Below are 17,959 nucleotides of genomic sequence, written 5' to 3' on the forward strand. Positions count from 1 at the left end.
CAAGCCATCACTCCCAACCGGACTACCTCACCAGCTACCCACCAATCAGGACACAGGACTACAAGTCACGTGACGAGACACAGGCCAATGAGCGGGCTGTATGTAGCACACGTGTTTAGTCCGGCAGGTTGAGTTCAGGTGGCTAGCTGTGGCTACCCTGTGACACTAACCAATCAGGGAGCTTTATTTGAGTCAGTTGACGGGTGTTAACCAATGAAAAGGGAGGGATAAACCCACCCTGGTCATACTCGGAGGACCGTGAAAGTAGGGGTGTCGGGGGAGTGGAACTGTGATCTGAGTTTCGGGGGTGGCGAGTCTGTTCTCATAGTTCCTTATTCCGTAGTTCACCCTGACTTCCTGGTTTGTGCAGACAGCATCATTACCTCATTTGACCAGAGGTTTAGTTCTAGAAGGTGGTGGGAGACAGTGACTACTACAGTGTCCGGTCTGGAGTAGCTACAAAGGGACGGCACACTAATGATTGATAGTTTTAACTTTTATAAGATCTTGGGGGTCTCAATCTGAATGGAGCCATGACAAATTGCAATTACTGTCAGGAGAATTACAGGGATCACAACAAATTCAGGTATAGGACATTGTACACTGACCAATGGGAAGACAGGACATGGTACACTGACCAATGGGAAGACAAGGAGACATAACGTGACGTTGTACTAACCAATAACGTGACGAGTACAGAGGGGACAGAGGTAAAACCAGTGAGCTGCTGTGACCAACAAGTTCTCACAATAACATACGCATCATAACAGTGGGGGTTTATTATGTGAGAAAAGAACAGAGGTTTAGTCTAGAGAGACCCACAAAAGAAGAGAGAGAGAAATGACCAGACATAATCGAGCGAGAGAGAGAGTGTCCTTGGATTTGTTCACAATGACAAAACGGAAAAGCAGCAGCAAAACTAATGAAAACCAAGCGACTGATCGGTACTAAATAAGATTATGTTTAAATCTGAATTGAATAATGCGATCATCACAACAGTTAGGTAATATATGAGGTGTGAACAGGAAGATTTGAACATGAGGTAAACAAGTCAGAGATATGGTTCCCGCCTCCCCACTTGTGGTACTGATACCAGCTTAGTACTGATAAAACAAGGTGTCTAAATCCACATTGTCTTTACTAAACCCGATACTTAGCTCCAGTTAACCTCATGTCAATACACTTCCTGGGCTGGATCAGGGGCTGGGACTGGAGGGACTGGAGAGTGGCTAACAAGGTGAAAAGTAATGATTGAGAAGCCCTCTAATCGCAGTGTGAGGGGGAGCACGAAACACTTACCATCAGGATACACTGTACAACTGTTGTTACTGTAACACGTGTGTTACCTACCTATGTCACCCTATGTTAGGGTTAAACTGGGCCACCACATTGTGTGATCACCCCACTTTGTGTGACCACCGTGACGTAACAAGTCAACCTGTCTTCAAAGATGGATGCTAGATCAGTGGATCAGTGGTACTTACCACACAGCTCTGTGTTTCTGAATATATCGCTCTGTGGTACCACCGTTTTGCAAAGCCTTGCTATATTGATCAGCCTAAACTACAAAACTATAACTGCAGATTAGCCTAAACTACAACTGCAAAACTTTAATTACTGCACAGACTTAAATCATAATCTCCCTAATACCAAGACCCCGCCGCGCCAGTTCGAGGTAATTTATTTAACCTTAACTACAAAACTACAACATTCGAGCCACAAATCTTACAATCTTATATCCACCAAGCTCCTGATCTCCCCGACAGTTACCAACCCGCACCACTCCCGGAAAAGCCTGTCAGCGGGGGGATCAGGAACAATAACACGGCACCTGACAGCCTGGATACAATTCCCACATTTCATGGTCTTGTCAAATACTCCGAGTAGAGAGGAGGGACACATCATAACGAGGAGGCTAACATCAGGGGACAATATTAACGACCGGTCCTGCAGTCCTGGCGCGCGACCAGTAGCTTTTATATCGACCACAACATCTGTATTCCGTCAAAATCAGCCCCCCCCATTACATCACTCTTACCTGGTGATGAGAGTGACTCAGATCACCCTGAATATAACTTTAGAGGGAGCAGGGTTACTGTTTTAACGGCTCACTTTCTATCCGGGAAGTGTGAACAGCATTAATTAGGAATATCAGTGCTCAAAAAGGGGCCCACCCTGGCACTGAGAGGGTGACAAATTCAGCAGATTAGGAGTTGAGGTTGCTAATGTTAGGTCATCTGTAAGATTGATCCCTGGAGAGCATTACTTCATGCTGCTTCTACGATATTTCATCAGGGGATCGCAAGCAGAGTGCAATCATAAAATTGAGGCATAATTCGAAAAAATGAGCGTCAGAGCTTTGAATATAACAGGGGAAGTTTGCTTGATTGTGATTAAACGGCAGAGGAGAAAATGCTTGCATTGGCCATGGCCGGCCAGGGTTGAGTCATGCTATCTTACTCGCTTCAAAAGAGCCGAACTAATAATATAAGAGTAAATTGTACGAAATGTTGTAATGATTAAAGAGTCGGATAAAGCAACAAATGGTAAACAATCAGGCATAATGCAAACGACAGAGCAATCATATGCAACATGATACTTTATACTGCTCTCCAAGCAAACGTAATAGAGGATTTTGGAACTTTTACATGGTTGGTAATAAGGCAAACGTTCTGTTTTCGAAAGATTTCACCCCCGCTAATATCGTAAGTAAATCAACTTAATGATAAGTAAATCGAATAAATTTAATAAAGTAAATTCGGTCAAAGGTTATGTAGATTAAATTCCCGATAAAAACCCACAAAAAGCAATATCGCAGACGACCAATTAGACAGCCTCCGATCATATACACCAACTAAAAGATATTCAGAGAGTTCAGTAATGATAACACTTAACAAAAGGAACAAAAAGAGCAGAGTCAGACAGCACTTAGAAAACAAAGCTAACGACCAGTGAGGAGGGTACAGCGATGTAACGTATGGAGGAAGCGTCGGGTTAGTCTATATCTGATATTTAAAGATGTATCATTGTGTTTAGTATCTGATTTGTAGTGAGTTTAAGAGCTTATTTTGAAGCTTGTTTCGTCCCAAGAGTGATATTGAAGACGGCAAATACTGAATGATTATATCAGAGAAGGGTGAAATACGTGTGAAAATACGTGAGCTATGGATAGCACATTGCAATTATCAAGGGTAAAAGTATAATTTGATGAGCAGACGGAGAATAGACATGGTATGATACAGAGTGCGTCTGTAAGTCTATAACAAGCGGCAATATGGTGAAGCCAAAGAGACGAATAAAACGTTCAATATACAAATCACAAAATGTTAACCGATCTAAAGTTAAATGAACAAGACATTTTACCTGCATGTTAAAAGAGAGGTTATGCCCAGTCGCGAAATTATGTAATTTACGGACCCAAAAGACGCAGCTCTAAAGATTCAAGGCTTGAAACCTGTTTTTAAATACTTTTTAATAGTTTCAAAATTTCTGTATGGCAGGTAATATTTTAACGTCTCAATATGATGTGTTAAATACGATTATTTTGTTATCCTAAAATATGCTGTAGAGTCGTAAAAGTAAGATAATTACAAAGCAAGGGCCCAGGAGAACTAGCTGTCAACATTAACAGACGGCACTGCTGCAGTAACAGCAAAAATCAATTGTATTCAATTTCTGAAGAACCGCTCGTAACACTATCCTCAGAAACTTTAACACAAAAATTTAAAAATTTCGTCAAAAAAATGTACAGTTAAAAAGTGACCCACTCAAATAAAACAGCGACACGATGTGGTCACACAGATGCGGCAGCGACAAGGAATATATCAATACAACAACTGTCTCTCGTCTCATACTAACATGCAAGCTTGTAGATTGTCACTAGTACTACGTTCTAAGGCTCAACTGAAGTAGTGTTGAAGTAGAAGCACGATCAGGGGAATTGCATGTGTGGGCGAGGACTTGTGATGAGGTTATTTGAGAATTAGCATTTTTATATTTTTATAGAGCTCAGCGGTTAAAACTGAATACTGTAGCAGGCTTGGCAATAAGATGTTACATATACTATTGTTAAGTCGTATAGGTCGTAGTTCAAGTTAGTTTTGTCAAAGTGTGAGTCCTCCCGTAATGTTCTAGGGTCCCCCATAAAGTTTGAAGCAAAATATCAATATTCAACTAAGGTATAGGACGATATAATAATAATGATAATAATAACGGTTGCGAGACTGACAGCAACAGCTTGACTGATAATACCAATAACCAATAATAATTATTATCATTATGACCACTATTCTAATCAGTTCCCAACGGTCGGCAGCAGCACTGATCTCATCTTAATGTTGAGATGAATTAAAATGAAGCACCAGGTACAGCTTGATGACAGACGATCACGTGATTATTTTGTATATTCTAGAAAGTGGTTCCTGACTTTTTGATAACGTTGGGTTTGGAAACATTACCATCTAAAGTTGCAATCAGAGGCTTGATCTCAACTCATTACTGTAGCTACATCTCGATGTAATTGTAACTGTAAGGTGAGAGCAGCATGATCAATGACAAATCTACGGCATAGGCCTGTTATAAGTTACAAATTTAAATTCTGCGGAGATCAAGTTGTAATTAGTTAGGAAGGAGCGTGTAACATAGGAATTAAACAGGAATTAAAAAGGAATTCAACAGGAATTAAACATAAAACATAAGTGTCAGTGCCATTTGAGAATTAACGACATAGTTCTCAAACCATACAGCCAGTGTCAGCATTTATATAGGCTGAGCCCTGAGATGATTGTTACCCTGCCTGGCCTACCTGTATTTTAATTGGCGCTATCAAACACTCAGTTACAATTTTTATCGAAGTAGTTATTAACAGTATACAGACTGATATCACCATTATTAATTACCCCAAATTGTTTTTCGCAAGTTGGCAGTTGATATTTTATTAGCAGAATTAGACAAAATAACAGGTAGACAAATACCATCGGTGGTACTGGCCACTGGACACTGGACACTGGACACAGACATTCAATCAGTCATGCCATTAGTGTTATTGCTCAATTACCCATTCAATACCATAATTGCCAGCAGATAATATCGATGTTAGCCATGATAATAACGATAGTAGTCCAAGCCAGACGAACATAACCATGATGATAATTTCCGAGGTTCAGGATAATTTCCGAGGTGAGACTATGTACGGAGCAGCTGAGACTGATAACAGGAGGCCGATAAGGGCGAGGAATGTGGCCCTGATAGATACTCTGGAGAGGAATGTGGAGTATAATTAGCATAATTAGCATAGTATGTAATTATCATATTACGTAATTATTATGTAATTACACAAGGGGCGAGGCATCACAATTAACATATTAAGATCATATAGACGTTTAATTATCGTCTTATTTGAAGCCGATAGCCTTAGGTATACAAGTGATAAGTTGTAAAGTTGAGGGTGGGCCGCGAAACTGATCTTAAAATGAACGAAAGATGGAATGCCTAAATTAAGTAATGCGAAACGGAATGAAAACAGGCGCCCAAAATCCACAAAACTATTGAACTATGTCGACGAAAGAACCATCACTTGACTCACTTATTGAATGATGAATCAGAACAAAAACTACTCTCCAGCACACACTGACCTCCAAAAGAGCTGTATTGCAGTCACGTGACCACACCAACCAATCAGGACACAAAAGGTAAGGACACCTCGACAGTCACTGTAAATGGTAATGCAATCCCGAGATGGCATCCAACATGTGAGCTCCGACTAAATCAGGGACTGCTTCCGACATTGTATTGGAGGAGGAGGAGGGATTCAAAGTAATAATGACTGAGGTCTTACGGAGCAGCTGCACTTCAACTAACGCATCAATAATTCATTATAACATACCTTGAGACCCCACATCCATCATCCATCAAAGACATCATTACGTTGCAGTGTAAAGATCAAATTCCCTTTTTTGGGGTCGTAATTTGGTGGAGATCCACCGAAAGATTGTATCAAATTTAATCAAAAAGAATCAACTTAATGATTTGGGCCCTGTAATTTAGTGTAATTACCTCTAGTAGGTAGATTTACAGCTATTAAGATTGTTTTGCTACTTAGACTGATATATAATGTCACGTAATCTTCCGAGTATTCAATAACACGGACAGAGGAATAAGGAGACAAATAATAAAATGCCAAGAGGCAAATTAGGACAATTATTTAACAATCATTTAATGTATAATCATAAATACCCAGACGTTCACTTTAATCAGGCAGAAAGGCTACCGGACAACTGAACCCAATTTAGACAATTTAGTCATTTAGACTAACCCTAACCAATAAAGCTGATTGGTTAGTGGGAACTAGGTTCAATTGGGTTCAGTTGTCGGTCACCCGTTCACTTTAATCAGGCAGAAATTATAACGGGATTAAATAAAATCTTAAATCTTAAGAAAAGTGGGAATGTTGTGAACTGTATTTTTAAACCTCCAGTAATTATTGAATGTTATAGGCAAACTTGTGAGAACTGTTGAAATTAACAAGCAACATTAGGAACGAATATTTAAGTTTTAAAACTGTTCCATTAACACTAGTATTATATGAGATGATTTAAGAAATGAAAACAATCCCGAAACTAGGTTAAACAAAGCCAGCATCCACTTACTAACAACTTAACAGACTCAAGATAACCAAAAAATTATCTTGAAAATGAAAATAAAATCTTTCAATTTTGACATGTAGAAACCAGATAAGACCCACCAGACTGCAACATTGTCCTACGACAATGAAACCCACAAGTGAACCGGATTCTAAATACAATTTAAACAGCCTCTGAGTGGCACTAAATGAATCTTCAATTTAAACAGTCACCAACACTACAACATTGTTAGACTCCCGCCACAATTGCACGCAATTTACCCGCAGAATTCTTCTGTAACAAAATAACACGTCCAACAATCCGACATCATACTTTCATAGACCCGAAATGTTAAATAAAGGTCCTTTGTTATAGACCAGAATGGTAAATAAAGTCTAGTAACCCATGTGAGAAGTGGCTCAGTTTTATAACAATGTCTAAACAACTCTAACCTGTAAACTAACCATGCAAGGTTAACGATACTAACAACCCGTATCAATTTACATTTCACTACAATTTACATTTCACTACAATTTACATTTCACTACAATTTACATTTCACTACAATTTACATTTCACTACAATTTACATTTCACTACAATTTACATTTCACTACAATTTACAAAGAAGATGCTGCTAATTTAGTATTTACATTTCACTACAATTTACATTTCACTACAATTTACATTTCACTACAATTTACATTTCACTACAATTTACAAAGAAGATGCTGCTAATTTAGTATTTACATTTCACTACAATTTACTACAATTTACAAAGAAGATGCTGCTAATTTAGTATTTACATTTTACTACAATTTACTACAATTTACAAAGAAGATGCTGTTAATTTAGTATTTATTACTGCAGAGAGAGAGAGAGAAAGAGAGAGGCTTCACAACGTGTTAAGCCGCATTTAATTGCAATATATGACGGAGAAGAAGAAGGACACGGCACAGGACGTAACACCTTTACAGTACTACGCGGTGATGCTAATCATTGCTAGTCGTTTGGAAAAACACCTCATCAGATGAAAAACGTACATTCATGAAATTCAAATAAGGATCGGTTTTCTGGAAGGGAGGAGCGGTACCTAGGCTTCTTAAGTGCATGATGGTGAAGCTAATTTATATGAGGGTTTGGGATTAGGATTGCTAGGTCGTTTGTAAGATATTGATATCTTCAACACGATCTCGTATTTATTAAGACGCGATTACGTCCTCATTTGAAAAACGCATAACTAATGGCCTAACTCTATTAATTAAATACCAAGAATGCATTAGGTACCGGGGCTTGTTGACCACTCCTATAACTCTATAACTCTGCTGCTATAAAGATATCTAGATGTGATGATGTCCCGATCACTGGAATTCAATAACTAGGTTCTTAAAGAGCATGGCGGTGTATAGCCGCATAGGATGGGTTTATAAGATTCTATTAGCGGATGGTGCCGATAAACCGAGTTTTATGATATCTCTCGATGGAGCTAACAGTAATATCAGTGATTTCTGGAGAATACAGCTGAGTGTTTCCCCAAACAGCTGCGTCCTGGAGAATACAGCACCTGTATTACAGCCGATAAGCCGGTGTTCCCCAAGGCCAAACAGCTGTGTTGAGTGTTGACCACTCCCTAGTCACTGCATGTATTAAGATACGTAAAATACCGAATAGCCGATAATGGAATTGTGTCAAACTACAGAAACCAGGATAAATTGAGATAAGAAAATCCGGAAAATGACCTTACAATTAGTCCATAAAGTACAGACCCCAGTCTTAAAGTCTAGTCCTAATATAGGGGAGAGTGCACTAAACCTACCAGAACGAACAAAAAGTTAGACTCAACCGAGAATAGGTACTGAAACTAGTGTTAGTCAATTAAGGGTTCTAAACTTGGTACAGGAGACCGAGCTGCCGTTAATATACCCACATTACCTGTCAATCACTGAGGTAAAGTGAGGTTAATTAACAACCATAGTAATTTGATATGAAGGAGGCAAGGTGAGGTCAAATGCCACAGCAACTTAACAATATCCAACTTAAACGGGCAAGGTGTTAGGCTGAAATGAATGGCCTTCCTTGACACTACATTCATTTTTCGCTTGATTACGCTTTGACGGTTTTAAGGTGATGATTTTGCATTTATAGTGCTTCATGTAAGAAAAGGAACAGGCTTGGTGCATGGCACTGTCGAATACGATAAAAACCTTGCTAATATTCATTACTCATTGTTCACAAATGAATTATGTATGGCAAAATGTCTCAGACGGTTATTAGCGCATGTCGAGTAGGTGTAAAGTTTCAAAAATGATTATAAAACATTTTTCTAAAACATTTTGCCGCTTATTAAACGTCCAGACGAAATAAACTCACACATTTTCATCAGATGCTCCATTTAAAGTCCTGATATTGACGAAATAAACTCTGAAATTTTCATAAGATGCTCCATTTAAAGACTGATACTAGGTAATATTAGGCTATCCATTATCGGTATGAAATCTTTTATCTAGATAAACAGATAAAGATTTAGGTTTTATCTAGATAAAACCGATAAAACCGATAATTTTTATGCTGAAGGCCAAAGCCAAAATGTTTTCCAAATTTCGCAAAAACTAATTGTCGACCTTTATTACTGTTTACCAGTAATCTTTCTAAAGTACCACTTCCTTTCTTTTGAAAATATTAGAGCATCAGTTTTCTTCTCCGGGGAGCATAAGTGCACCAGTTTTCTTCAAAACAGTAGACAAACGGTTTTCTTCTCCTAAGAACAGTAGTGTACCAGTTCTCTTCAAAACAGTAAACAGACGGTTTCCTTCTCCTGAGAACAGTAACGCAGTAGTTCTCTTCAAAACAGTAGACCCCACTGGTTTTCTTCTCCTGAGAACAGTAACGCACTAGTAGTTCTCTTCAAAACAGTAGACCACCGTTTTTCTTCTCCTGAGAACAGTAACGCAATAGTTCTCTTCAAAACAGTAGACAGACGGTTTCCTTCTCCTGAGAACAGTAACGCAGTAGTTCTCTTCAAAACAGTAGACCAAGGGTTTCCTTCTCCTGAGAACAGTAGTGTACCAGTTCTCTTCAAAAACAGTAAACCACTGGTTTCCTTCTCCTGAGAACAGTAGTGTACTAGTTCTCTTCAAAACAGTAGACCAAGGGTTTCCTTCTCCTGAGAACAGTAGTGCACCAAATACCAAATCTCCTCGAAACAGTAAAGCATTTAAAGTGATTCAGTGAACCGTTTTCTTATCCTGTTGATAACTTGGAGCAACAGATTCCTTCTCCTGAAGACAATGTTTCACGCCCAGAACACTTACGGAATTCAATTGAGTGCCCTGCCGGTATTTTTGACTCTTGTTAACAGTAACATGCTCGTTCCCGTCTCCAGAATGATTATAAGGTAAAACGCCAGCACCTCAATACAAGAGAACAATGTCAATAACCTTCTCTGGATTTCAACAGTTCATACAGTTCTACAGTTCCATAGGTATACAAATGTAAATAAACCTCTTAAGCTCACATCTAAGTAAACTACCTCTTCTATTATACTAGAAGACGTTTGGGACTGTTTCTTGGATTGCTTGGGAAGGCAAAAACACTAATATTTCTTTACAATTGTACGGTATTGTGGCAGTATTTTCGGTAATATCTAGTGAATTTTTATACCGATAAAAATATGTTTTATCTAGATAAACAGATAACTTTTTTTAACGAATTATCGGAGATAATTATCGGTTACGATTATCGGAGTGGATAGCCTAGGTAATATCAGTATTTTACAAACTCAAATCTGTTGGTGGCAAGGCACAGCTGTCATGAGGGTTACAAAAGAAAGCCGTGTTAGGAGATTGTCTGGAAATAAACTGATAAGTCAGTACTGCCGCTCTGAACACAATAGCACAATATAACGCAGTATATTCGTTATCTGCTAAAACCTGAGCAACAATGGCATGATGTGATGCTGGAGAAATGTCAGGGGATTGGCAATTGGCATTTGTCGGAAAATGGCACATGAAAATGATGTGGCACATGATATCATCATTTTATACCGACTCGACATAAAGCGATGACATAATATGCCGACCATTGTCTCCGTTTGATGTTTATTAATATTATGGTATGTGAACATTTTGAGCGTTTCGTAAGAGATGACTCTTATGACAAATTTTTCGGGACACAAAGGCCAAAAAAGAGACTTCCCTTGTCATTTTCTGACGGCCAAACCCAATGAAAACAGCGCTCAAGAGACAAATCATAGACAACGAATAATCCTAAAGATGGTCTGATTATTACAACACAAACACAAATAGAAATTAAATATTTTTCAAGAGTCCACTAATATTCATCTATCTTTATTTACACAATGATTTCAATCCATTCGTCAGTCCACTGGAATCATGGCTTTTCAAAAAATAGTTTTTAAAATGAAAAAGGCTTTTCAACCCTGTCTTAAAAAACATTCTCAAACTCTAGAAAAGAAGGCGCTGTCGAGATCAACTGGTTCCCCGATGCGTGCCTTTAACAAAATTGACGCGCACTGAGAATATCAGAAAGAGCAGCGGATAATTAACTTTTACAGCAGTTAGTTTAGGCTGGAACAAAGTAATTCACCTTTATTTGAAGTTATTTTATTTCGGTCACCATGCAGCCTGTATTAATTATTAAAGTTATACAGGCCATGGTAAATTTCGTAAGTAAATTAATAATATTGATAAAACATTTGTGCTGAGTAAGAAAGAAAGTACTGATGTCAGTAAATATTTTTAATTGTATACTGGAGGACTTTAAAAATTGTTAACGAAGTTCTCGCTAATTTTCATGTCGCGCTTAATGACTACCATTCGCATTTTGTCTTCTAGATAATTACTTTTTAAAGACGCGTCCCTGCATTCTTGAAATAACAACTTCATAAATTATAGAGTCTGACTCTATTACATTCATGAGAAAAAAAGTGAAATCAACGAGGTCGCAAGAAGCACACTGTACAGCTTGTGCATTAAACCACAGATGGAGTTCGTCAGAAATCAGCAGAGAATGGCAACTGTATTTACGAAACTTGCAAAATCTATTGTAATAAACAATATCTCACAATTTGAAGAAATTCTGCTATTATCCCAAGAGTATCTCTCTAATAGAAACTCCTCAAGTTTCAATATCTTATAAAACAAATAGCAAGCAAGATTAACCTCAGCACGATCCGGGAACCACCTCAGACCAGTTTGAGCAACTGATCACGTGACAAGAAGGAACCAATCACAGTGGAGGTAACTGAAGTGAAGACCAATAGCAACTGTCCCAGGACAAGATACAACCAAGATATAACCTCAGTGCAGCTTTAAACATAGCGAAACTGTAGCGCTTGAGACATGAGAAACGCTTCAAGTTGCAAGAAAGATACATGCCACAGGTCAATATTTTATTATTAGAGCTTCGCTCGAGGGTTATACCGACAAATTTTCCAAAGATAATTGGATAAAAGTCGAACAAAACTCGAGTCCAAGATGGATGAAACTGAGAGTAAACGGTCAACTTGATACTATTACTTATTACAAGAAATCTCCAAGAAACTGAAGACGTATATATTTCAATCTAGATATTGGAAATCCGATCGGACCCTTACGGAGCCATGTCCATCTGGTGCATCTATAATACAGCTCGTCAAGTATAAAACTCTTCAAACACAAGCATAGAGTACTGTCTTACTTGTGCTTTACAGGGACTAGCCAATCTAGCTAGGTCTATTTGGTCACGTGCTTTGAACGACTGGTCACGTGACCAGAAAGAGCCAATCACAAGCAAGGAAATGGAGGAGACGGCCAATGGTAAGACAGAGAATTGTCCCAGGACTCGATCGGAGAGCCATTAAAATTGTACTGATGGACCGGAGATTTAGGGACAAAACTAAACTGTAATCTGGAAATATCATAATATGATGAATTGATCAACTACGAATATATCAAATATATCAGATGGATTGTCAAAAATAGATGGACCAAAATGTAGGGTGGGGGCTGACACTTTAGAATTTGAGGTCAAAAGCTACAATAAACTGAATTAAGGAGAGGTATAATAAAATAAACCGATCGAGGGATGGAAATCATCACTTCTGGCCACAAACCATTCGAGAAATAGACATTAGACAAGTTGACATGATTTGACATGTTATTTTACATATTTTGGAGTAATATAATTGGGTTTGCGGCAAATATACGACCAGACGTTCTGACGGTTTGAGCATAAAAATTACAGACTTGAATTCAAAAAATTTCTACCAAATAGCGAGCAGAATATTTCAAGCAAAGGACTTATTATTTGTCGTCTGTTGATATGGATCTATCTGCAGGATAGAGCCTTGAATGAGAAACAACTCCTGAATTTTACCACCCCCACCCCCTCATGATTTAGTGGAAATCTTTACAGTGACTACACACGTTAAGAGAGTATAAATGACAAATAGGCCGATTTAGCGACAAATTTCAAGAGAGTCGCACTGACCATGTATGTGATATGCTTTCTGCAAACATCCTGACAAATGTTAGCTATGAATATTCGGCAGAATCCAGATAGCCCGACCCCTGTTCGCGAACAGGTGCCGAATATTTGATATAAGAGATTGTAAATCCAAGCCATGGTGTGGTGGAGGTTTAATCTCAGTCAACAGTCCACTGACGCCACAATAGTATAAATCTCCATTAAAGTGAGCGATGGGTAATGGCACTCTGGGTTGACAAATGAACACTATACCCGGTAACGTTTTAACTTTTTAATGGATTGCGTACAAATACTTACAGTAAAGCAGGCGTCAAATTAAGGTGTTCACAGAGGGTTAAGGAGCAGCCAATCAAACTTGAGAATTTGGTCACTTGTCAAATAAACGAACCAATGAGAGGCTTGAGAAGTAGCACGTGATCCGTAGCGGGGGTTTATTGTTTAAGAGGAAGGGATCGCTTATCTTACTTTACCTTTGAGCGGTATAACTTTCATGTTACAGTAATGTGAAGATTGTGATTGAGTGGTTTAAACTTAAACGAATTCTGAGAGAGTTATAAATGTAAACCAGATGATTTGCTTATCTTAATGAATTCACTGAAAAGTTAAACAGTTAAACAGTTGGAGCAGATCAATTTCAAACAGAATACTGCTGTGATGGGGTACAAGTTGATAGATTCACGTCAGATTTAACGTTACTGAAGTTAAATTCAACGACCAATAAGAAAATCAAGTTAAAGTGGTGAAGGATAAACTACTACGATGGTTTACCAGATCGCAACAAAAATTAGCGCCGACAAGTATAACAGAATGAACACCAAGACAATTTCTGGTGGTATGGCTTCAAGAAATACTGGTTGAGGAAGTGGTTTCAAGTATACTTGATTACAACCAAATTATTTGGTACTGGTAGTGAGAATTGCTGCTCGACGATTCCTAATAATTTGGTTATTCTGCCGCAACATTGGAAAGTATCCTGAAATCCGCTAATTATTTGGTCACTATGCGTCAATATTGAGACAAATCCTTGTTCTGCTACACATCAATTAGTCTCCTATCGACTTGAACGATAGAGGATCGCTTTTATCATGCAATCACGTGGTCAATAAACCTGAGACAACCCTCAACCACACCCGATGAAATCTGAAAACCTTTAAAATGTCAACAAAATTGCTTTCAGAGCTCGAAATATAAAGGTCAGATTCTTGCACCCTTGGGATAGAAGGCGGACATTTATAAGGTTTGGGATATTTGAAGGGGAGGTATGTACGGATCTCCAACTATGCAGGACTTTCCTAGGGTGAAATGGAGTAAAACAAAAAAAAACACGTGCTATCTGCCGTGCTATCTTATTGATTTGGAGACAGAAGAGATCTACTGCAATCTATAAATGAAGCCAAGCAATCAAATTTTGCAAGTGGTACCTCGTGCCGAGTACATACCTATAAAACAGAGGATCAACTACAGGTGGCAGGACAACAAAAGGGCCTGCTTCAAGCTACACTCTATCCACAACCAGTAATAAATTAACATGATCAGGAGGGAGTCCTGTAGTGATAACGCATCATCACCGCACTAAACAATAAACATACGTTAAAAAGAGAAGCGTTCAAGCGAAACAAATCAGGGAATTAAGGGGTTGCACTGCTTCATTGATTGCTCCACTGTCATATTATGGTGAAATACGAAACAATCACAATCCATGTGATTAAAGGAAACGCTGTGATTGGTTTATCCAAATAGCACGTGATAGAAGGAAACAATCTGATTGGTCACCCCTGGCGCACGGTCCGTGCTTACCTTGTTATTAACTGGAACATTTTCAAACCACATAAGTAGTACACGGGACGCGCACGTGTTTATATTAGATGTATGAAGTGCACGTGCAAATTGGGCCGCGTGGTTGATGGTTGGGGACCCACAGGTGCAGGGTAGCAACCACTTAATCAGTGGAGCATCACGATAATTGGGTCATTGGTTAGCTGCCGATGATACCAGAAGGATACTGATAAAACAGTTATTGTGTAAGATGGGACCAGTTATTCAAACCGTAGTTATCTGTATGCGATAAAACAAGACGTGCACCTGTGCACCATGATAAGTAAGACAGATAAGAGTTTGTTATCGTATTAGAAGATAGTAGAGATGCAGATAACATGAGTAGGTAAACTTTATAGCTCAAGGGATAGCATTCCTTTCGATGAGACATCTTTAAGTACTCATATATCGTATGGGTTCAAACAACCACGTTAAGGTATGTCATATTTTAAATGTTTTGATACAATTATAACAAGCATTAATTGTGTTTAAATCAAAGCCATGAAACCTTGCATTGGCAGGTCAGCATGATAAGGAGCAACATAAACTATTTATTTTCAGTTATTTTAGGATTTTAAAAATTTCTCAAACTATAAATTCGAAAACTTCAAAACACCTTGCGCCTGCGATTTACTACAAAAACAAGGCAGTACAATAAGGGCACAATAAGGGACACACTTATACTTATAGGGACACAATGGAGGTTTTAGCAAGGTTATCAAGCTGCTGTAGCCGGGTAACCATGGTGACCAGTAGCTATGAGTACGGTAACCAGTAGCTGAGGCTTCTGGGGGCTTGGTCGACTGCCGGAAGTCAAACGTCACTTTTCCAGAGAATTAATTATGCCAATAATTTGGGAGCGTCCTCTGCAATGTTTTGCATTGGATCAAATTTGTAGCGAAAAAGGGACAATAACCTTTGTCCGAAAAACGTAATATTCGCGACAACTTCAGTAATTATGCTGCAAACACTTCAGAGACAATGTAGCTGATATAATTCGAACAGACTGGAAACTATTGACAATTATTGCATCGTGCAAACAGAACAAAAACGTTGGGAGAAAACTTATAGAGACCTCAGCTACATGCCACGACAAATTATATAATTTAGTTATGACGATAAAAATCATAATTCCCGGCCAGGAATTGATACCCAATATCGGACAAACGCTCTGTGGGCTGCAATTGCCATTCACCAAGTACCAGCCACTAGAATACGTTAGAAACTTATTACAACACTACAAATCTATTACGTTTTTTGAGAATTATGTAATGTAACGTGATGGAAATATTTTAAACGGGCATGTCCTGTCCAAACCCATAATTCGTTGTAACTTTGTTTGAAAAGCATTAATAAAGAGGGATATACATTACGAGTAGTCTTAATAGCTGTTCTGGAAACCAGCTGGAAAAGGTGACAGACTTTGTTTACCTTGGAGCTTGGATAGCAACAACAGAGAGGGACCTGCGGGTCAGAAAAGCTAAGGCTTGGGCAGCCTGCCACAAGCTAAAGAAGATGTGGAAGTCTGACCTTAGAAGAGGACTAAAGATCCGTCTATTTGTTGCTACTGTGGAGTCAATACTTCTTTATGGTTCTGAAACGTGGACGTTGACAGAGCAATTGAAGAAACGCATTGATGGCTGCTACACTAGAATGCTAAGGATGGCACTTAATGTGGATTGGAAGCAGCGAAAAACCAACAAAGAAGTCTATGGCAACCTACCGAGAGCAACCATGAAGATCCAAGAGCGCAGGATGCGACTAGCAGGCCATATCCACCGGCACCCAGAACTAGTCGCAAACCGCTTGCTACTCTGGGAACCAACTCATGGGGTGCGGAGTAGGGGGAGACCAGCCATGACCTATGTTGATAGCCTACGAGCTGACACGGGTCTCAACGACACTGGAGAAATGGGCGGACTTATGGCGGATAGAGTTTTATGGAGACAGCGCATCAATACTCGGACGCTGAAGCCGCCTTAAGTCAAGTAAGTCATACATTACTCGATCGAATTTATAAACCAAGTTAATTGATCTAGAAAAAAACCCGGGGGTCAAGTGAGTAGAAAGAGTAATGAGTATGTACTCATTTAATTGAGACATTGAGACAGGGTATTAAGTATTTAACTAGGTAACGAGGTTATGTGTCCCTCTGTTTCACGGGCCAACAGACTATTAACTGGATTACACTTCCATTCCGCATGGGATTATTGCCCTATTCGTGGTATTATTATGGAAGAGAATCGGGACAAAACAACCTTGTGGATCAATAAGATTCTATAATTTAAAGAGAAAGGAATGTCCATAAAACTTGCACTTATGTTTCAAAGAGGACAATGTAGACTGGAGGTGAACCAATGATGTTGACGGTGTCGGGTCATTGATAGGGCACGTGACACAGATGGAACGTTTTGATTGGCTGATAGAAAACGCATTGTGTTGTGATTGGTTGTCGTGAGTAACGTGATGAGAATTTATCGAAGGTAAAGATTGGTTTGAGATTTCACCTCGGAGAAGATGTGAAACTTGAACTGTGGGAGCGGATGAAACTTGCGGAATAAGACAACGAATCTAACTGTTAAAATGCCGCCCGAGTAAAAAATCGAATTGAAAATTGAATTGAATTAAAAACAGAAGGCAAGTATTACATAATTACCCGGAAATTGTAATTTGAAACAGAAAACTTAGTCGACAGTCACAAGAAGTCTCGTATTCCTGTCAACTGAACTCGGAATCACTCAGCCTGATACTGTAAGGGCTATAACCAGCTATAAACGCAAGAAGTGGTTAAACTGCCAACCTCCTGGCTATGAGAACAACACTCCAGTGCAGGAAACGCGGTAATCCTTATAAAAGTGCGGGAAAATCTGACAAAATAATTGGTATTAATAAACAGGGAAGATTATTATCAATCCGTTTGACATCATGCTTATCATGAGAACGGCGGACGAGAGGCACAAAGCGAGATTTACGTGTCATAGATGAGGTTTACGGGTGACGAGTCAGGAAGAGGAGAAGAACAAGGCCAGAAGAGAAGCA

At 38.9% G+C, this 17,959-nt stretch overlaps 2 protein-coding genes across 9 annotated transcripts in view; both read right to left on the minus strand.

Moving 5' to 3' along the window:
* LOC134822129 (coiled-coil domain-containing protein 25-like) overlaps positions 1-13,999 on the minus strand; it is a 59,132-nt gene extending 45,133 nt beyond the window's left edge. The window contains exon 1 of the mRNA XM_063833032.1: positions 13,995-13,999. The gene's annotated coding sequence lies outside the window, so the exon portion shown is untranslated. The remainder of the gene's footprint in view (positions 1-13,994) is intronic.
* Positions 1-17,959, minus strand: part of LOC134822126 (hemicentin-2-like) — a 62,329-nt gene that overhangs the window by 12,052 nt on the left and 32,318 nt on the right. The window lies entirely within an intron of this gene.

This window comes from Bolinopsis microptera, chromosome 10 (assembly GCF_026151205.1).
Source record: "Bolinopsis microptera isolate Bmic1 chromosome 10, MBARI_Bmic_1.0, whole genome shotgun sequence".
NCBI classification, from domain to species: domain Eukaryota; kingdom Metazoa; phylum Ctenophora; class Tentaculata; order Lobata; family Bolinopsidae; genus Bolinopsis; species Bolinopsis microptera.